Source organism: Cricetulus griseus, assembly GCF_003668045.3.
Source record: "Cricetulus griseus strain 17A/GY chromosome 1 unlocalized genomic scaffold, alternate assembly CriGri-PICRH-1.0 chr1_0, whole genome shotgun sequence".
Taxonomy (NCBI): domain Eukaryota; kingdom Metazoa; phylum Chordata; class Mammalia; order Rodentia; family Cricetidae; genus Cricetulus; species Cricetulus griseus.
The window spans coordinates 159,164,552-159,186,220 of record NW_023276806.1 but is presented as its reverse complement, the minus strand read 5'-3'; positions in this window follow the sequence as shown (position 1 = coordinate 159,186,220).

Sequence of the window (21,669 nt, the reverse complement as noted above, 5' to 3'; positions counted from 1 at the left end):
TAAATCCCCAGAGGGAGATAATTCAAAGAAGAAGATGGGGCCCGGATGTGGACATCCTAAACAAGAAAAAGTTAACATATGAAAGGTCTCTAGGGTGAGAGAGTTGGTTTTGGTTTGCTTTGTTTTTCCGGTTTCAACATCAGGAAGTACACAATACATTTTAAATGAAATTTCAAAGATCATTATTTCCTAAGAGGCTTCTAAATAGTGTCATTTTGGTTTGCTGGGCAAACACCTTCCCCTTGAAAATACTTCCTGCCACCTTCTTTCTATTACTTACTGGTTAAAGTTGAATTATTTTCTACAACTTCCAAGGTACATACATGTCAATCTGATTCTCTGTGTCTCTAAATTTACTAGGAACAATAAGTTAACAATAATCATGTTCTGCAAATACTTTAACACTTGCCACGTAAGAACACACATATCTAAGATGCCTGCCTCTAAAAATGAAAATACACGTTAAAACAGTACTTTTAAAGACCCCCCCCCCACGGGTCTGACAAAGCAATTTTATAATATGGTAAGAGCTAGTCATTTTCAGAGTTGTTTGTAAGTTAGAGAAAAAATATTTTTATACATGACCTACTTTTATGCCAAACATTTTTCATATGCCTGCCTTATTTTAAAAGCAATTGCATGCTTTTTTGTTCTCTTGGTAAATATTCAAAATAGTCAAAAAGGAATCTACATAATTGCACCCTGAGTTTCAGCATCCGTGATTCCTCCTCCACATCATTGGACATGAATTAGCCCATTACAAACAAAAGATTATTCTGCCTCAGCCAAAATTGCTACCATAACTCCATAGTAGAAATTTGATGCTTAGAATCTAGATGATTACTTAGTTGATCTATTTGTTCTTTCATTTAAATAGAATTTGCTAACTGCACAGTGTGGGCCAGGTGAAGACAGAGTTTTGCTCCTGTATTCTGTTGGTAAAAAGAGCAATACACACACAGAGCACTTAAGGAACCAATAGGTTAATGTGTGAACAGGGGAGACAAAGAAAATCAAACAGCAATGGTAATGAAATCGAGGAAGGAGAAGATACTTCTGGTATCTAAGATGAGGGGGAAAACTATGAATATGGGTAGAAGCTAAACAAAGCCCAAGTTCTTTCTCTGTGTCACTCAGTAAATGGTGATTGGCTTTTTCAAATGCAATTTTTAGGAATTTTTTTTTAGCCTCATAAAATAATTTCTATTTGCTTGTTTTGGGGCTTGGGGGTTTTTATTTGGTTGGTTTGGTCTGGTTTTTATTTTGTTTTTTTCTTTAGACCTCTCAATTATATAGCTTCAGCTGTTCTAGAACTCACTCTGTAGACCAGGCTGGCCTCAAACTCACAGAGATCTGTCTGCCTCTGCCTTCTGAGTGCTGGGATTAATGGCGAGTGGCACCATGCCCAGCTTGGTAAAGTAATTTTTAACTTAGAATAGTTTTCAACTTTAAATATTTTCCAAACTGCAGTTAAATGTGTTATATGGTTTAAAACAAAACAAACAAACAAACAAAAAACCCAACTCCTTGGTATTTGGTGAAGGGGAGGGGTGTGGGAAGATTCCAAGTTCAAATCCATTTGGAAAATGCCACATTTTTCTGTTCCTTCTGGAAAATCACATTTATATACTGAATGCTGGGAGAGGTTCTGAGATTACAAATAATTTTCTTTCCATTGAGACTAATGTATGCCAAGCTGTTTTGACCACAGAAAAACAGTATCCTGGGGCATACATGAAAACACTGGGGAGAGAATCAAAAGTCACTGAACTTGGAATAAAATGAGGCAGAAAAGAAGCTGTTCTTTAGTTACTGACAAAATGCTTTGGAAACATTCGGCTCCTGGCTTCCAGAATGGATCTCTGCAAGACTATATTGAGATGAAGGATTAAATACACTGTCCTACTTCCATCCCCTTTCTTCCCTTACCTAAACTGGTAATTAATTTAGAAACAAAACAAAACAAAACAGAGGTGGGCTCATTTTTTTGTTTTGTTTTGTTCTTTAGAGACAGGGTTTCTCTGTGGCTTTGGAGGCTGTCCTGGAACTGGCTCTTGTAGACCAGGCTGGTCTCGAACTCATAGAGATCTACCTGCCACTGCCTCCTGAGTGCTGGGATTTGTCCCGCGCGCTCTGTATTTCTCGCCAGCAAGAAATCATACACGGGACACTCGGATCCTTCTGCAGACAAGCTTTAATGCGTCTTGAGAGTGAAAGAGCATAAGCTTCCCAGAGCGGAGACCCCGAGCCAAGAATCCCGTCCCCTAATAAAGGCTGGCAACCGCCGCCTCGGACGTGTCACCCCATGATTGGCTGCAGCTCATCCGGCCATATGACGCCACGGAATAGGCAGAGATCAAGGAATGGAAAATTACCCAGCGCCTGCGCAATAATCTTGTTTACATTCGGTGCCTGCCGGATGCAGGCGCCATCTTGTAATGGAGAATGCAGGGACGGCTCCCTACAGGGATTAAAGGTGTGCACCACCACCGCCTGGCCAGAGGTGGGCTCTTAATCAAATAAAATATATTTAAAGTTTATGGCATGAGGCAGAGGCAAAAAGAGCAGAAGTTCAACTCATACTCAATTTTGAGCTTAGGTCAGTGGGGAGGCTACAGGCAACAATGTCAAGTTTACAATACAAAAAACGGGGTTTATCTTTCTGAGGATCCCAATTTTAACAAACTCTTCCCTTTTCATTTGGGTATTTATACTTTTGTATATGAGTGTACTTGTCCTGTAGAGGCCAGAGGTGAACAAGAGGAGTCTCCCCATCATTAGTCACATGTTTGTTTTGAAACAGGGTTTCTCTGTATAGCCCTAGCTGCCTTGGAACTCCATCTGTAGACCAGGCTGACTTCAAACTCAGAAATCTACCTGCCTCTGCCTCCGGAGTTCTGGGATTAAAACTTTGTGCCACTCACTCATCAAACCTACTTTTTTTGAGACCAACTCTGTAATTTTCTAGCTGGCCAGCAGGCCTCTGAGAGCCTCGGTCTCTACTCCTAAGCACTGGGGATTATGGGTCCCAGTTTCATTGTCTGGGAATCTGAACTCAGGACCTCAAGCTTTTTGGTGCAAGAGTTTTACCCACTGAGCCATCTCTCCAGGCCTAAATCCTCTCTTTTAATTAAAGTGAGAGCTTCGAAAAGCAAGAGCAGCAGGAGCATTGGTTGTCCCTGTTGGGTACATTGAGGATGATGTGGCAACCGGCAACTTCCCAGGAGAAGATAATCAATGAACATTGATATTGTTTTCTCATTTTTAAAAGAATAGGACAAAACAAGGAGCGGGAGCAACAGCATGTGGTTTGTCATCTTGAATTCGTCTCAGTAGCTTGCTTTCATGATAGTTGATCAGTCTCATTTGAAACCTTCTAACCTTTGACCATTCATCAAAAGGTCATAGTTTCAGTAAACCAACTTTCATGCCCAAGCTAACAATGATCCAGGACCATTTAAAATTGATATGAACTGAGAAGAAGCTAGAGAAAATATTTGGTATTTAGAGCTATTAGGGGGCGGGGAAAGATTTAAGGAGTAGGTGAAAAAGACAAAGAGAATTAAACCTTATAAGTATATTTTTCAGCAATGAAGGTACAAATGTTAGGAACATTAAATTTTGTGGAAGAGAAAAGACTAGAAAATTCAAAGCTAATCAGGTCAGGGTTCTAGCCTGAAGCACTGTTGCAGCAATTACTCTTCACAATTGATCTCAGTGGATGGGACTTCCATCTCTGCCATGAAGACAAGTTGGTAGGTTGCTTAACTACAAGTTTCTTCACATGTGAACTTGAACTAATAATGCACTTGCCAGGTTATAAGGGCTAAGCAAGATAATGTCGTTGTACGCCACATGAATTGCCCAGTCATGTCACAAGAACACTGTTACAGAAAGGAGATTTGGGTGTTTGCATAACTGGGAAGGCCAAGGGTAGTTTAAGCTCCAGAGACAACTTAACCAACAGCTCACATAATGTCATCAGGGCCTGGCTTCTCTTGATTCAGCCTTCGGCAGCCTTGGCTCATTCCCCACTAGGTCAAACCAACCAATGGCTGCAGTATCTGTAGCTCCCTACTTCAGGGTTCGTTATCTCAGAGAAAAGAAAAGGCAGTACCTGGGAGGATGAACAGTAAGTAGCTCAAATCATCCAGCTTGCATCAATGGCTGTCAGTGCGACCCTAAAGTCAGAAAAGAATTCATATCACTGGGATGAGAGGTATGTAGCTAACAGGGAGAGAGCTCCACGTTAAGTCAGAAAAGCGTGGGAATCCCAGCAGGCAGCTGGGTGTAGCATCCTCAGCTAATTAAAATGCAAACAGCTGGGGATGAGCAGCCTGTCCCATCCGAAAGCCCCCCCCCCCCCCCCCCCCCCGGGAAGTCAGCCTGGATACATGTTGTCTTTGATTCACATCTGTACCCCTCTCCACAGCCCACAGCTCTGCTATTTCTTTACATATTATAGTACTAGGCATTAAACATTAGGCCATATATATGCTAGGCAGGTTCGTTACCATTAAACTATATTTCCAGCCTCACTTTTCAACCTTTATTTTTGAGACAGGGTCTTTCTAAATTGCCCGGACTGTCTTTGAACTTGTTATTCTCCTATCTCAGCCTCAAAGGCAGTGCTGTTACAGGTCTGTACCATCAAACTCCTTCTTTACAAGTTCACAAGCATGTTGGTGTCACAGGCTTGTAGTTTCCACAATGGTCTGGGTAAATATCTCCCAGAGACTCATGGATCAGAGGTTTGATGGTCAGCCTTTTGTTTGTTTGTTTGTTTGTTTGTTTTTTCAAGGCAGGGTTTCTCTGTGTAGCTTTGGAACCTGTCCTGGAACCGCTCTGTAGACCAGGCTGGCTTTGAACTCACAGAGATCCTCCTGCCTCTGCCTCCCGAGTGCTGGGATTAAAGGCATTCGCCACCAATGTCCGACTGATTGATGGTCAGCCTTTAGCGCTTTGAGGAAATGTTGGAACCTATAAGAGGTAGAAACTTCTGGAAGGAAGTTTTGAAAACGATACTGGGATCCCAGCCTTTTCTTCTCTCTCTCATTCCTTCCCAGCTGCCATGATGGGAACAGGCCTCCACTGCTTTGTGCTCCCACCATAATATACTGCGCTGCCCCTGTCCCAAAACAACAGGACAAAATGACTACAGATTAAAATGTTTACTGCCATGAGACAAGTATAAGCCTTTCTTCCTTCTAAGTTAATAATCACAGGTATTTTTATCACAGTAGTATAAAAATGGCTAACACAATTCCCAACCCAAAGGGAGGAAGTTCCACTCAGAAAGTTCCAACAGTTACTCTGATACCCAACTTGAGTCTTGTGCCCATCTTTTATCAGAATAGTCCCATCATACTGGGTGGAATGGAGAAGATGTAGATAGCCAAAGGCGGGGGAGGGGGGGGATGCTATTAACCAAAGAAGAAAAAAAGTGCAGGTAGTCAGAGACCACAGTATCTACTATCTCTGAGTATATGCCAAGAGTATTACCAGAAACTAAAAATTGGAGAAAGTAATTTTGATAAAGAGAGCAGGGTGAACCACAAAAAGAGACAAATGAAAAGATACTGAAAACATCAAGAACAAGAATTGACTCATCGATACATGAAGCAACATGGATGAATCCAAAAACAAGTATGCTAGGTGAAGAAAGGCAAACTGCAAGATAGATAGGAGATAGATAGATAGACAGATAGATAGATAGATGAAAGAGAATATCGTATGATTAAATTTTTCATGTGCATGTATGTTCACGTGTGTGCAGGTGACTGCAAGTGTATGTTTGGAGGCCAAAGAACAACCTTGGGTATTATTTCTTAGACTCTGTCTACCTTTCTTTTTTTTTTCTTTTTGTTTTCTTTCTTTTCTTCTTTTTTTTTCTTTTGAGACAGGGTCTCTCACTGGCCTGGAAGTCACTAAGGAAGCTAGGCAGGCTGGCCAACAAGCCCCATAGATCCCCTGTCTCTGTCTTCCCAGCGCTGGGATTCTAAGTGCTCACCAGCACAAGCAGGCTTTTCTTTATTTGTTTGCTTAGATGCTAGGGCTTGAGCTCAGATCTTTGTGTTTTCAAGTCAAGCACTTCACTGACTCAGCTCCCTCCAGCTCCCATATGATTTTTTTAAATAAAATTATAGGAAATGCAAAATAATAAGTATTTCCCTGGGTCCAGAGGAAGGGAAGATTATAAAAGGGCACAAAGACATTCAGAGTCACTATAAAATGTGTTGTTCTTTATCTTTTTAAAAAATTATAGTGCTGTCATTTTCATGGGTGTGTACCTAATGTGAAAATGTATCAAATCTGAAACTTGAAATATGTGTGGTTTATGGAATGTGATCATGCCTGAACAACTGTTAAAAGGAGAAAACGATAATCAAAAACACTATTGTCTGACCTGTCTGTACAAGCCTGAGTGTTCTGGCAACATTGAAAAGGGAAACTGTAACACATAGATGGCTTCTAGAATCGGGGTCAAAAGAGAGGTTAATGAGAGCTACATACTGGATTACATTTTTCTGTCGGATTTCTCTCCATAGTGCAAAAGAGTCCAGCAGGTCCTGTAAACCTCTTCTCCTGAATGCTCTTCCTTGTATAGACATCCAAACAATTTGACATAATGTTTACTCCATGTATTTATGCAATATAAATAGTCTCACTTATAGTTCTGACCTGAAGAGTATATGATCTCATGCAATTCATGGGGTATAACTTGGGAGCCAAGAGGGGATGTCATGGGGTAGAATACCCTCTTCCTTGGTGCATCCTGATACCTAAATGCTCTTAGGCCAATTACAATTAGAATATTTTCTAGAGCTCATAAAATCGCCTATCTTCCATTTCTAGTTTGATTGGAAGGCATCAGATATGCTAAATGTTTCACTATTAGCTCGAAGACACCTGAACTTATAAAGCTATTTTTATGGAGTCTCTGCTCTTTGTTTGAATGATAATGTCTTTATAGCAATTAAAAAGTAATATAACGTCATCTATCCAAAAATATATTGTCTGTGTTTGAATGATTCGAATTGCTGTAAGTAGAGCTATTGTTGTATTGTCATGGTGCCCAGGCTTCTCTCTATGTACCCTGCTTTGTTTCTTCTTGATTGTCTATTTGCTTCCAGGCAGGAAGTGGTAAATACCCCAGGGTTTTTTGTTTGTCTTCCCCCACCCCCTCCTCTCCATTTGCACAAAGGTTCACAAAGGATTTAGTATGATTTGATAGAAATTCTACAGGATTTGAAATAGATCTTGGCTGCACTGTCTGTTGGAAGACGCAGAGGAAGGTAGTTATATTCAGCCTCAGTGAGTCTCTTACTACACAAAACGGGCATGCATCCTATAAGGCCTCTCACGTGCATTCAACAAGATGCTAAATATAAAAGTGCCTAGCACAGTATTTGGCACTTAGCAAGCAATGAATAAATGTTAGTGTTCTTCCTTCCACTCCTGCAATCATGACTATAAAAGTCATGGAAAAATACTTTGATGAAAATGCACCAAGGATGGTGGAGATCTAAGTTTATAATACTCAGAAGAAACAATCTGTCTTCTGTAGAGAAGTACTATAATATTTAGCAAAAAAGAAACAGAGAAAAATAAACATTTTCTTGTATGATTAGCAATTCTGTTCAGACAAAACACACAGTTGTGTATATTTTCATGCATTCTCCATCAAAACGTTGCATTTAATTTCAGAATGTGAAGGATCTGTGATAGCTAGTCTGGATAAAAGAAAAAGCATATAATCTGTTAGTTATAATCTGTACAGATTTTGTTGTCAGGAGAATAAATCATATGAGTGCCTCTCACCTGCTTTCCACACATTATAGTCTCAAAAAATACATCTTTATTTTTCCAGAAAAAATACTCACACAATTTTTGGTTTGGGAACTGTTCTACTTAGTTCACCAATGTTTAGATTTTGTCCTCTCTCTCTCTCTCTCTCTCTCTCTCTCTCTCTCTCTCTCTCTCTCCTCTCTATTTTATCTTATTAATTAATTAATTAATTAATTTGGGTGGTTTTTTTTTTTTTTTGAGACAGGGTTTCTCTGTGTAATAGCCCTAGCTGACCTGGAACTGGTTCTGTAAACCAGACTGGCCTTGAACTCACAGAGATCCTCCCACCTCTGCCTCCTGAGTGTTGGGATTAAAGGCGTGCACTATCACACCTGGCTTCATTCAAATCTTTTGAACCAGCTTGCATTCCATGTCTCCAAAGTACTTGGTATGGGAAGCAATGGAAAGAATCACAGACAATATCTGTCTTCAGTGGCTTAGAGTGTATCAAGGAAGACCCAAGAGAGAAGACCCAGACATATCTCGGAGAAAGCCAAGATCTTAAGGTGAGAGTTTGACTCTGCTGCTGCGGGCAGGGAGGGCAACTTCAAGCTGGGAGAGATGGGGTGAGAAGAAAATCCGAGCAGACAGCATTGACAAGTAGACTCAACTGAGCAGATTGATTAACTCCACGACTCTAGTATAGCATGATGAAGAATGTAGCATAGTGTGATGAAGAAGGAATGCTCATGTACCATAAGTGGTCACCTCCTACATGGACTTCCAACTATCCTAGCACTAAAAGGAATTTGCAAGGCAGGAGGCCTATTTGTATTCCTTCTATCTCTTTCGATACATTTGTTTCATATGCCAATTGTTCTTGTTTTGTTTTTTTGTTTGTTTGTTTTGTTTTTTTGTGGGGTTTTTTTTTTGTGTTTTGTTTTTGTTTTTTGAGACAGGGTTTCTCTGTGGCTTTGGAGGCTGTCCTGGAACTAGCTCTTGTAGACCAGGCTGGTCTCGAACTCACAGAGATCCGCCTGCTTCTGCCTCCCAAGTGCTGGGATTAAAGGCGTGCGCCACCAACGCCCGGCTGTTTTTGTTTTTGTAGTAACTCAGTTAACTATAATTCAGTTTTAGAAAGAAAGAAAGAAAAAAAACAACAACAAAAAAAACCAAATGAATTGTCTGTGAAGTGAAAGGCAGTCCCTCCCTTTATGTTTCTGTTGTTGCTGCTGCTGCTGCTGTTTGTTTTCCTGAACGGGGTTTCTCTGTGTAGACCTGGCTGTCTTGGAACTCACTCTAAACCAGGCTGGCCTCAAACTCAGAAATCTGCCTGTATCTCAGTCTCTCTCTTTATAAAAGCCGTTTGATAAACAGAAAATAAAAAACTAAGGTGAGATAGATCAGGGCATCTCCATGACATCTCTAAGTCCTGTGCCTAACTGTGCACGGGCCATGCTGGTTTTTTGTTTGTTTGTTTTCCTTATGAGTGTTGACTACTTAGCATTATTTTGAAAACTAAAATTTTAAAAGAGCTATTTAGTTATCGCCCATACCCTTTTGTAAAAAAAAAGCATTAGTGGTACTCTGTAATGACTACAGAGTCATATATTGAGTGTTTATATTTAATAAGATTAAGATGGGTAGCCGGGCAGTGGTGGTGCACACCTTGAAACCCCTACCCCCCCCCCCAAGAAAAAGATGAGTTGTTAAAGATTTATGGAGGTATTGATATCGTGAAATAAAATGTTTAATCTCTTTTAATGCTTAACCTTAATAATAAAAATTTAATATCCATCTTAATTTTTTTCTCTTTTTTTTGGGGGGGGGGGTTTCAAGGCAGGTTTTCTCTGTGGCTTTGGAGGCTGTCCTGGAACTAGCTTTTGTAGACCAGGCCGGTCTCGAACTCACAGAAATCCTCCTGCCTCTGCCTCCCGAGTGCTGGGATTAAAGGCATGTGCCACCACTACCAAGCAACAACTCATCTTAAAATAATCTTCAGAAATAAACTTAGTTTGGCTTGAACATCTACCAATGTGAAATACTCTATTTCATCTACAGAAAAATTTCTGGTGTTCATCTGAAACAGCCACGCCCATCAGTTGACATCTTAGGCTTTTCTGAGCTGATCACCAGGGTAATACAAGCTTTCCTTGTGCATCTGACTCATGCCTTTTGCTGTGTTAAAACTGGACATCTCAGCTCTTTCTACAGGTCAAGTACTTCCAACTCTAACTTAGGAAAGTCTGAATGGCTCACACAAGAGACACTAAGCCAGCAAAATACAAGACTCAAACTGTACCATCACTGAACCTGAGGGGGAATGAGCTGTTTTACTTAAAAAAAAAAAAAAAAAAAAAGCCAATAAGGGCTAGAGAGATGGCTCAGAGGTTAAGAGTACTGGCTGCCATTCCAGGGGTCCTGAGTTCAATTGCTAGCAACCACATGGTGGTTCACAACCATCAATAATGAGATCTGGTGTCCTCCTCTGGCCTGTAGGGATTTATGTAGACAAAACACCATATACATAATAAATGAGTAAATCTTTAAAAAAAGAAAAAGGGAAAAAATAGAAATTAGAAGAAAGTTGAAAGCCAACTTTGAACGAATGTCAAAGAAGAAATGACAGAAAAAATGTTCTAATAATTTATTTTTCTTATAGACTATGATGTATTAATTAAATCTTTTCTTTCCTTTTTAAAACTCCTTGTTGGTAAAGGCTTTGTGTTTGGTTTTTTTGTTGTTGTTTTTTGTTTTGGGGGGGGAGGTTTTCGAGACAGGGTTTCTCTGCAGCTTTGGAGCCTGTCGTGGAACCCACTCTGTAGACAGGGCTGGCATCGAACTCACAGAGACCCACCTGCCTCTGCCTTCCTGCCTCTGCTGGGATTAAAGGCATGGCCCCCCACTGCCCGGCTCAATCAAACTAGCAATGTTAACAAGCGTGTCCTTGAGCTTCTGGTCCTGGTCTCTACCTCCAGCCTGCTGGGATTACAGGTGTGTGAAACCATGCCCAGCACTGCCCTGATTACTTGTTTTAAAATTATACAAGTAGATTCATATCACCATCTTCACCTATCATAAACTTCTTCACCATCTTTACTAACCATAAACATCACTTTCTAAGAATCTTGAAGATCATTCTACTTGTTGGCTCGCTAAAACTCTACAACCCATTTTGGGGGATCTTCCACATCTCTCTGGAAATTCCCCCAAAGTATGCTGGTGGTTTATCACATGCCTGAGTTCCTTCCCAGTCAACTACCAAATAGTTCATTTAATTCCTTCTCTCTGTTGCTAGATGCCAGCATGTTTTCAGGCAAGTATTACTTGAGAAAAATCAACTTCTGAAAGAGCATGGTTTGCTTTGGCTTATAGTATTGAAGATGCAGTAAAATATCACAGTAAACATACCATGCTGGGAGCCTTATGAGGAAGAAACAATTGACCTCATAGGCATGACTAAAAGGAAGAAGGGAAAGAGGAATTTCACAATTGCCTTTGAGGGCATGGCCCCAGGGACCACTAAACATCACCTACTTAATAGCACAGGTTATTGGGGGGGGGGGCGGCGTGCTTTAGCTTTAGCACATGACGTGGGTCTTTGAAAGACACCAAGATCTGCCCTAACTGTGCTCATTTCCTCTAGAAACCACTGACTTGGGGGGAGTTTCTATTTCCCTTTATTCTCCCAATTCCTCCACCTTGATTTCCCTGTTGCCATGGTGTATGTAATACTGCTTGGAGGGAGTCCACCTGTTTGTATACCAATAGCACATTTAATTAAAATAGCTTGCTGTGTCTTCAAGATGGTAGACAGGAACTATTTGATAATAATCAAAATCTCAACTTCTTTGTTGTTCTATCAGTTCAAGAAAAATAAACATTTAAAAACTTCAAATATTCTCAAAGTGAAAAGGCTTTAAGTGCCCCTCTTAAGACAAAGAGTCTATTTCAGTGTACACCTGCAAGAATTTATCGAACTCTACCATACGGCATTATGTAGAGTTCAAATAATGGCAAAATGACACAGTAAGAAGAAAAGCCAGGGCTTTGGCACAGAGAATAGTGACACGCCCAGGTGAAGGCAACTGTCAGTTATTTAAGATGTCTAAATCTGCTCATGGATTTGAAATTGGGACATCTGTCATATAGAAGAAAAATAAGCAGGACCAAGAAGGTGGCAGGTGGGCATATTCTAAGCACAAGGCAATCAACATAGTGAAGGGACCAGCTCCCCATTTCAGCAGCCATAACAGCCTAACACGTGCTTGCCTAACCTTGCCTTGGTCACTAGGAGGTCAGATGCCTGCCTTGTGGCAAGGAACCAATCAGAAGTTAGCTGGTGGTGCTATGCTTTATGGCTCTGGGTGTGCTTTACAGACAAGTGCACAGCAATGATGCATAGAGCATAGCAACCACCCTGGGAGGGCCTATGGGCCATAACAACCAGTTGACCAATCAACACAGGGCAAGTCCTCCAAGCCTGGAGGCACCAATCCTGAGCCTGTGCATACCCCTAGACACTCCCCTTATGCTGTCCTATAAGATCTCTGTCCTAGGGTTTCTCGGGGTCTTTTCCCCAGCCATCCGCTGTGGTGGATGGATGAAAGGCCAGAGCTAATGGGGTTAACTCATTAAACAACTGCAAATAAAGCCTCTTGCTGTTTGCATCAAGCTTTTGCCTCCACCTGGTGATTGGGGTTGCTGCGGTCCTGGGCCAAAATCCTGGGGGCCTGAGCCACCGGGGGTCTTCCAATAGGTCTGAACAGGTGGAGAGTCAAACTGGGAAGAATTTGATAGCCATTCATTTGGAACAGAAGATTTTATTTTCTCAGGAATTTTATTGGTTGTTTGTAATTGTTTTGCTTTGCTTCAGTTTAATTTGATTCCCAATAATTTTCTTGTGTGTCTGTGGGATGGGACACCAATGAAATATAATGGCTATGATATAATATATTCTAACAGGAATAGTTCTAAACATCTCACCAAATTTGATTTCGTTAAAAATAGACTTCCTTCACAAAGAAAACAAATTATGCTCCTTATTCTAGCTTATTCATACAAATTGGAAAATAATACAGATGTGTAAATACAAAAGAAAAAATCCAACTTCTTCCCCTGAAATGAGTTTCAATATCAAGACTGTCCTTGTTTAACATGAGAAGAAATTATAAGATAATATGTTGGTCATTTGTTTTAGAATGTCATTTGTTTGCTTTTTCTAAGTTTTTCAAGACAGGGTTTCTCCTGGAAATCACCCTGTAGACCAGGCTGGCCTCAAACTCACAAAGACCTTCCTGCATCTGCCTCCAAAGTGTTGGGATTAAAAGCATGCGCCACCACTGCCCAGTTAGAATGTCATTTAAAAAAACATTCTCTCTCTCTCTCTCTCTCTCTCTCTCTCTCTCTCTCTCATATATATATATATATATATTATATATATATATATATATTTGGCTTTTTTGAGACAGGGTTTCTCTGTGGCTTTGGAGGCTGTCCTGGAACTAGCTCTTGTAGACCAGGCTGGTCTGGAACTCACAGAGATCCACCTGCCTCTGCCTCCCGAGTGCTGGGATTAAAGGCGTGCACCACCACCGCCTGGCTTAAAAAAACATACTATATTACCCTTTGGGACTGGAATTCCCCATGTAGACCAAGCTGGCCTTAAACTTATAGAGCTCTGCTTTTTTCTACCTACCAAGTTCTGTGACCAAAGGTAAATGCTACTGAAAGACCCCCAGAGGCTCAGGCCTCCAACATCTCAGCCCAGGACCACGGCCGCCCCAATCACCATTTGGAGGCAGAAACTTGATGCAAACTGCACGAGGCTTTATTGTAGTTGTTTAACGAGCTAACCCCATGTTAGCTTGGGCCTCCCATCCACCCACCATGGCAGATGGCTAGGAAAGACGCTGCAAAGCCACTGCATAGAGATCTTATAGGGCAGCGTAAGGGGAGTGTCTAAGGGTATGCACAGGCTCAGGATTGGTGTGCCTCCAGGCTTGGAGGGTTTGCCCTGTGTTGATTGGTCAACTGGTTGTTATGGCCCATAGGCCCTCCCAGGGTGGTTGCTATGCTCTGCGCATCATTGCTGTGTACTTGTCTGTAAAGCACACCCAGAGCCATAAAGCATAGCACCACCAGCTAACTTCTGATTGGTTCCTTGCCACGAGGCAGGCATCTGACATCCTAGTGACCAAGGAAAGGTCAGGGCAAGCACGTGTTACTGTCATGGCTGCGGACAGGGGCAGGCATCTGACCTCCTAGTGACCAAGACAAGGTCAGGCAAGTGTTCGGCTGTTATGGCTGCGGAAATGGGGAGCTGGCCCCTTCACTACCAAGCCAGGAATCTACCAATTTCCATAACAACAAAAAAGATAGGCTGGTTCAGACACACTAGAATTTTCTAGAACTCTTTATTTCATGAAGAAAATTCTTTAAGCTAATGTGGTGGCATCATTTCTTCTATCTTCATGTCTACAAACTCAGCCACCTTCGCAAAGTCTGCAGTCTCAATGCAGGGCAGGGGCTAAGATTCACAGTCCAATTTTGAGGTCAATGTCTCTAACCTTTAGAGGTATACTCCATGTTTCTACTGTCTGTCGGCTCTAGTGTGGTGAAAAGTGGACATATCTCATCACTCTTCAGTCAAATCAGGAGACTTTCCTCCAGTGGATGAAGTTTGGGGATATTTGTCTTTCTCAATCTCTTCTCTCATGGTGGCAACTTTGCCAAAAGCGTTTCTGGCTTATTTCTTGCCTCCACCCCACTTAATCTCCTTTTTTTCTGGATTAGTTTCCAAAATAGCTACTCAGAAGCTTCTGCTACAGAACAAAAGCCAAACAGTACTCATGTGACTTAATAAATCAAACTGCCAACCGTCTTTGCCCTGAAGAATTGTTTGCGGCATGAATCCCTGTCAAGAATTTTACCTTTTGCGGGGAGTCTCTTACAATGCCAGTGAATCCAAGTCCATGCTCTGGAGAAACTGGTGACTATAGGCAGATTCATCCGGGGACTGTTGGCAGGGATATCAGTGCCCTGTGAAGGGTGATGTGGAAAGCCATGACTCATAGTAAGGTCCTGAGCTGCTTTGTTCGTCAAAGCAGAAAAACCAGGTGTGCTGCCAATGGCTGCACAAGCTCCAAAGTCTCAAAGTTTTGTTTGCAAGTGGGATTTTACCATTTCCAATAACTGGGGCCTTTAGAATACCCCAAAACACACACACACACACACACACACACACACACACACACACACACACACACAGAGAGATAGATAGATAGATAGAGAGTGGGGGGGAGCGTATCTCTGTGTAATTCAGGCCTTGAATTAACTATGTATCCAAACCTGGTACTGAACTAGTAAGTTTCCTGCCTCAGTCTTTAAGTTCCAATACTATAACTGTGTACCACCACACCCAAACATAAAATATTTTAAAACTTTACTTCTTTTTCATGATATTATCTTTGGTATATAAATGGGCCACATATTAAAATGAATATTGGAGAATAAACAGAATGTTGGAGATAATAAACAAGCAGAAGTCAAAAAGATTATGTGGCTGGGTTGCAGTGGTGCACGCCTTTAATCCCAGCACTCAGGAGGCAGTGGCAGGCAGATCTCTGAGTCTGGTCTATAAGAGCTAGTTCCAGGACAGGCTCCAAAGCCACAGAGAAACCCTGTTTCGACCCTCCCCCCAAATATTATGTACCACTTGGATATGAAAATAGATATATAACCTCAGGAGTTATATGAGCTACTAATATAACTAACTGGGTTGGCATTTACCTATGTTATCCCAATTAATCTTTTGATGTTATTGTTTTTCATTTGGTTTTGGTGGTTTGAAACCTGGGCCTCACACTATAACCAGGCTGTCCTAACAACTCACTATCCAGGCTGGCCTCAAATGCACAGTGATCTTCCTGCCTCATCCTCCCAAGTGCGGGAAATACAGGATGAACTGCCACACCAGGCTTCCATTTAATCTTTCTAACAGCACTGTCATTACTTTCTTCCTTCTATAGATGATAAACTTAAGGCACAGAAAGATCCAGTCGCTGGTCCAGTGCTACACAGATGGTAGCTGTCCCAGAAAGTGAGCCTACATGCCGTTGACTGCAATGGCTGGGCTCTTAACTACCACAATATGTGAAAGAGTCAGAGATGTGGGTGAGAAGATGAGACTAAGAAGAGAAAGCATGCTTCTCCGCCAAAGAGTAAATATAGAACATTGGGAGGGGCGGAATTAATGGAAAGAAATGAATAGAAGTGTCTTTGGGGAAGGTGCCATGTTTCAAAAGAATCCTGTCCTCTTTACTCTAAAAATCCATGTTCCCTCAAATCTTGTGATGGTGACTTGGGCTCTACCTTGGGAATGTTTATCAGAAATGGTTGTCCCTATTTACAGTCCAAGTCTTTAAAATTTTGCATTATAAACTGGGTGGTGGTGGTGCAAGCCTTTAATCCCAGGGCCGGGGCAGGTGGATCTGTGAGTTCGAGGCCAGCCTGGAATACAGAGTGAGTTTCAGGATGGCCAAGGCTACACAGAGAAACCCTGTCTGGGGTGGGGTGCAGGATTCGGGGTGCGGGGGTGAGGTGGGGGGTGGGGAGAGCATCATAAATAGATTATTATTATTATTGTTATGTTTTACACGCCCTTATGGTGCTTGAGCAGTGTGAGACACTTTTTCTAAGATCCAATCACACCTCCTCTGTTTTGACTCCTCTTAGCACAATGCCTACCAGCAGGTCCCCAGTAAGGCCCCTGTTGAAGGGTAAGATAATGAGATTCTGAAAACACTCGAGTTCGGTGTGAGCATCCAGGAGATTTGACCCATCCAGGAATTAGTGGCAGGAGAAATGTTTAGATTCATCCAATCTCGTCAGGGACTGTTCTCCGTCCCATCAACAGAGCTATGGGACTGTGGGCATGGGACTGTGGGCATGGGACTGTGGGCATGGGACTGTGGGCATGGGACTGTGGGCATGGGACTGTGGGCATGGGACTGTGGGCAAGAGCAGTCTGCACTTCCACCTTCCACGTAGCAAACCTTTGTTTGGACCGGCTCATGCCTGAAGCGTGCGGCCTCGGGCAGTGCTTACTCACCCGGCTCTGTTCCCTGTGCTGCTCTAGACTTCTTGCAAACGTCCTATGCCATCAGTACCTTATCTTCAGAAAGCATATTTTTCCTGCAGCTCTTGATGTTAAAATGTTGCGCATTTGATTCTTGCCTACTTTGATAATATGCTGCAGCCTATTTCTACATTTTTCCATTAATCCTTCACGGAATGAAAAGGAGAAAAGCAGACATTTTCTTATCAGTTGCAAACAACTCTCTCCCCTCCCCAAGCTCCGTAACACCACCAGGTAATCTCTACCTCAGATAAGAAAAGTACACCCCACCAGGCTACCTTCTAGTCCTGCCTGACTTGCGCTCTGGTAATCTGTTTCGTTTTGTGCTGTTTTTGTTTTTTTGTTATTTGACAAATTGTGAGTTGGTTTGGCAAGGGGACTTCGTTGGAGGAGGGGGAAGGAGCACCTGTTCTTACAGCGAATGAAAAGCTGTTGCTCTCTCTAAATGAGTGTGAACACTCTGGGAGGATTTCCTGTTGCGGCTTTGTGTGGTCCTGAACTGGGTTCTCCAACTGAGCATTCTTGCCTGTGACTTTGGTGACTGGGAAATAAGATGCAACCTCAGGGGCTCCCTAGAACCCAGCCTCAGGTTCTCAATATATTAATAGCCATGTTTTCTAACTAGTGTTGGGGCAAACTCCTGAGTGAGAAAAGATAGCCTTGAGTACCGCCCTCAAAGATAGCATTTGCCTTGGGACTCGACTATAATAATTTTCCTCTCTGTACAAATTGTCTCTATAAAACTGTAAAGCCAATCTTGGCTGACAGGCAACGCAGAGCTATTTAAGTGTTAAACCACATGAAATTCTTCCGATGAACATAGCTCTGAGTATCAGAGAGAGCCAGGAATTCATGATCTATTTCCCACTTGGGAGCCAATCTTATATTAAAACATGACATATATTATCTAAGGAATTCGACTGCAAGGCAGCTGGGAGCTCTCTTTGAAATCTACTGCAACGGCCTGAGCCACAATTTCAATAGAATATTTGAGCTTCCCATTGCTTTTTTCCCCCATCCAATCCTGTGCTTGGATGCAACTTTTAAATAAATTTGTTTACATCTTCACTTTAATTATGTACTTAAATACCCTATCTCTTAGTTCTACTCACCTATTTTGAAGAATAAAGGCTGTATGTTTCAATTCAGATAATTTCATGTAAATAGGCATATGTACATGAGGTATAAGTACATATTTTTTGCTCTTTTCCTGATTTAAAAAAATATTACTGTTTATTTTAAGACAGGGTCTGTCTATAGCTCTGCCTGTCCTGAAACTCACTATGTAGACCTGATTGGCCTTGAACCCAAAGAGATCTGCCTGTTTCTGCCCCTGAGTGCTGGGATTAAAGGTGTCTGCCATGGTGCTGAAATTGTTTTAAAGACAAACCCGTCAGGAGCCTAGGGAGATGGCTCAGTGACTGGTGAGTGTAAACACTGGTGCTGGGGCAGGCATGGCACAGGCCTGTAATCCTTGCACTTGGGAAACTGAGACAAGAGATTCTCAGGGCAAAATGGCTAGCTACACAAATAAGAGAACTCTGGGTTCAGAGAGAGGGAGAGAGAGGGAGAGAGAGAGAGAGAGAGAGAGAGAGAGAGAGAGAGAGGGGGGAGGGACATATATATATATATATATATATATATATATATATATATATATATATATATATATCTCGAAAGCAATCAAGGAAGACCCAGATGTCAACCTATGGCTGTCACACACACATGTGCATTTGCACACATGAGAATGCACATAGGCCTACCCCCAACTTATACACAGCCAGAAATATTCAAATAAAAAGAGTCAACATCCTACATGATCAGGTATTAACATATAGCATAGTGAAGACGTTAGAACACCCGGGCTCCATCCTAGCTCTGGTACTCATTCACATGCTCCTAGACATTGCTGACAGTAGTGTTTAGCATGACTCTAACACTTGGGCTTTTATTCATCTCTAGAACTCAGAATTGCTGTGAAGGTTAAGATAACTCATTTAAAGCCCTTGGCACAGAGTCTCAATACCCTAATATTAATCATCATGAAGAGAAAAGTTGGAATCTGATAAGAAGAAAAACATGGGTCTTGCTACCATATGGATTAATGTGTGGCTGGAACAGCTCATCACAAAGTCTTGAAATGACTTTGAGTTCTCTGACTCTCAGGCAGAAGGGTAAAACACAAATCATCATGTGAGTCATGGGTTCAGAGGAGATGCAGAAAAGCTTCGTAAGTACCAAATCCCAAAAGGAACCTGTAGAGCAGACATCAGATAATTCGCTAATTAAAGCTCTCCATAACGTGTTTACAGCACATCTGAGACTAAGTGTGACTGACACAGTGAACTTTGCTAGAAGTTTGAGCTATACAATTTGGATGTAGTTCATTCAAAATCATATAGCGCACTAAGAAATATGGCCTCAATATACAGTCTTATAAAATTAAAAGCTGTCAAGCAAGTATGTTTGCAGGATTTTGTCATATGCACTGTAAAAGAAAAACTTAGGCTTGGTTTCTGTCCTTAAGGCCATGTTGATCAGTATGACATAAAACGGAAAGGGGAGTAACAGGTATCTTAATAAGGCCAGTTGTATCAACCTCCAGGGATGATATAAAACAGTCTGGAATTACAGCGGAAGGAAGGGTCTGTTCTTACACACATCACATTCACACAGCCTCAGGACAGCTACACAGACTGCTTCCTGTGCTTGGAATGCATATGTCCTCCCCTCTCTACTGGTCTCCTTCTGTTTTGCCTCCTCATGGAGTTCTTTCCTGACTTGTATCATGGAGCAGATGGTTATCTATTTATTGTTCTCTATCTCAGCTCCTTGCTTGTTTCCTTTATCTATCATGGTCCCATTATTTGATTTCTTTGCTGTAGACTTGCTTTGTCTATCTTTCCATGTAAAACATAAGCTCCATGGAGGTATGTTTTACATGGAAAGACACTGCCTGACACTCAGTAGGTTTTCAGTAGGTATCTGTGGTGGGTTGAACCAATGAGCAGCTACAAGATTACATTTGGTGGATAGGATCAAGCCAGGGGCCATAAGAGGTGAGAATCCCTAAGAACTTGATAATGTAAAAAGAGGAACAGCTGGATGTTGCAGACAGACAGAAAGGCAAGAGGCACTGACAGGTTTTGAGGTAGGATGTCTCTTCAGTCTGAGCTCGACTTTCCACCTGACATCAAGTTGGTATCAATGGTATGTGTTTATAATTATGTGAACAATGTACAGAGTTGTTTCCGTTTTGGAGACACGGTTTCTCTGAAGGTTTGGAGCCTATCCTAGAACTTGCTTTGTAGATCAGGCTAGTGTTAAATCATTTTTTTAAAGATTTATTTTGATTTTATGTATGCAGATGTTTTGACTGTACGTATGTATCTGTGCCATGAGCATGTTCAGTGTCCCTGGAGGCTAGAAAAGGACATTAGATACCTGGAATTGTAGTTGTAGATGGTTGCGAGCCACCATGTGGGTGCTGGGAATGGAACCCAGTCCTCTCTCTGCAAGACCATCCACCACTCTTAACCACTGACCCATCTCTCCACCCTGCTAACCCACTTTTAGTAGAACATAGTGAAGGGACCAAGCCCCCCCCCCCCTTTAGCAGTCCCCTTTAGGCCCTTTTGCTGGGCCTTCCTTAGTCACTAGGAGGTCAGATACCCTCCTTGTGGCAAGGAACCAATCAGAAGTTAGCTGACAGGGCTGTGCTTTATGGCTCTGGGGTTGCACTAACATACAAGTGCACAACAGCAGCATGCAGAGCATAGCAACTGCCCTGGGAGGGCCTATAGACTAAACAATCAGTTGACCAGTCAACACAGGACAGGTTGCCAAGCCCGGTAGCTCACCAATCCTGAGACTACCCCTAGACACTCCCCTTATGTAGTCCCATAAGTTTCCCACCTCAAGGTTTCCCGGAGTCCTTCTCCAGTCATCTGCTGTGATGAACGGATGAAGGACCCAAGTTAATGCAGTTAGCTTGTTAAACAATAAAAGACTCTTTGCTTTTGCATTAGAACCTGTCTCCTGGTGATTTGGGGGTTCAGAATCTGGCACAACATTAGGAGACATATGAGAGCAGAGCAAGCAAGTGCTGCAAAGTCCTGTGTTAGGCTTTGAGCATATACAACTTTTATAATATTGTCAGGATGGTGGATATATGCCCACTATACTTAATTAATCAGTAGTGGGAATGAGTTTGGACTGAAATGGACTGATACACTTATTCCCAAAAGAGTTGCAAACATTTCTGTAAAGATACTTTCTCCTGGCCATTTATATTTTTTACATCCCAAGACACAAACTTCCATGTCCAGGGTTGACTAAACTCTACCTTATTGGCTTACTCGAGTCAAGGACTGCATCTTCAGCAGCTATCCTAACAGTTGCTGTGCAACAATGGCTCTATCAAGTTTATGAAATGGGAAAATAATACTTACAGCATGTTAAGCTCCTAAATAAGGGTCAAATAAGTTTAAAATGGCACTTCACTATTCTTTAGATGAAATTGAGTTGATAATGGAGATGAAAGCAGTGGTGGTAGGAATTTTTTGAAGTCAAATAGAGCTAATCTAGAAAAAGGAGCTGGGAAGGAGAGAGTTTACTAATTGTAAGCAGGGAAAAGATATTGGTTGGCAGAGCAGAGGCTTATTCACACAATACTTGAGGATTCAGGACATCACAGTCCTGTTCAACTTCAGTGAGAAAAATGATGAAATATATGTGCGAGT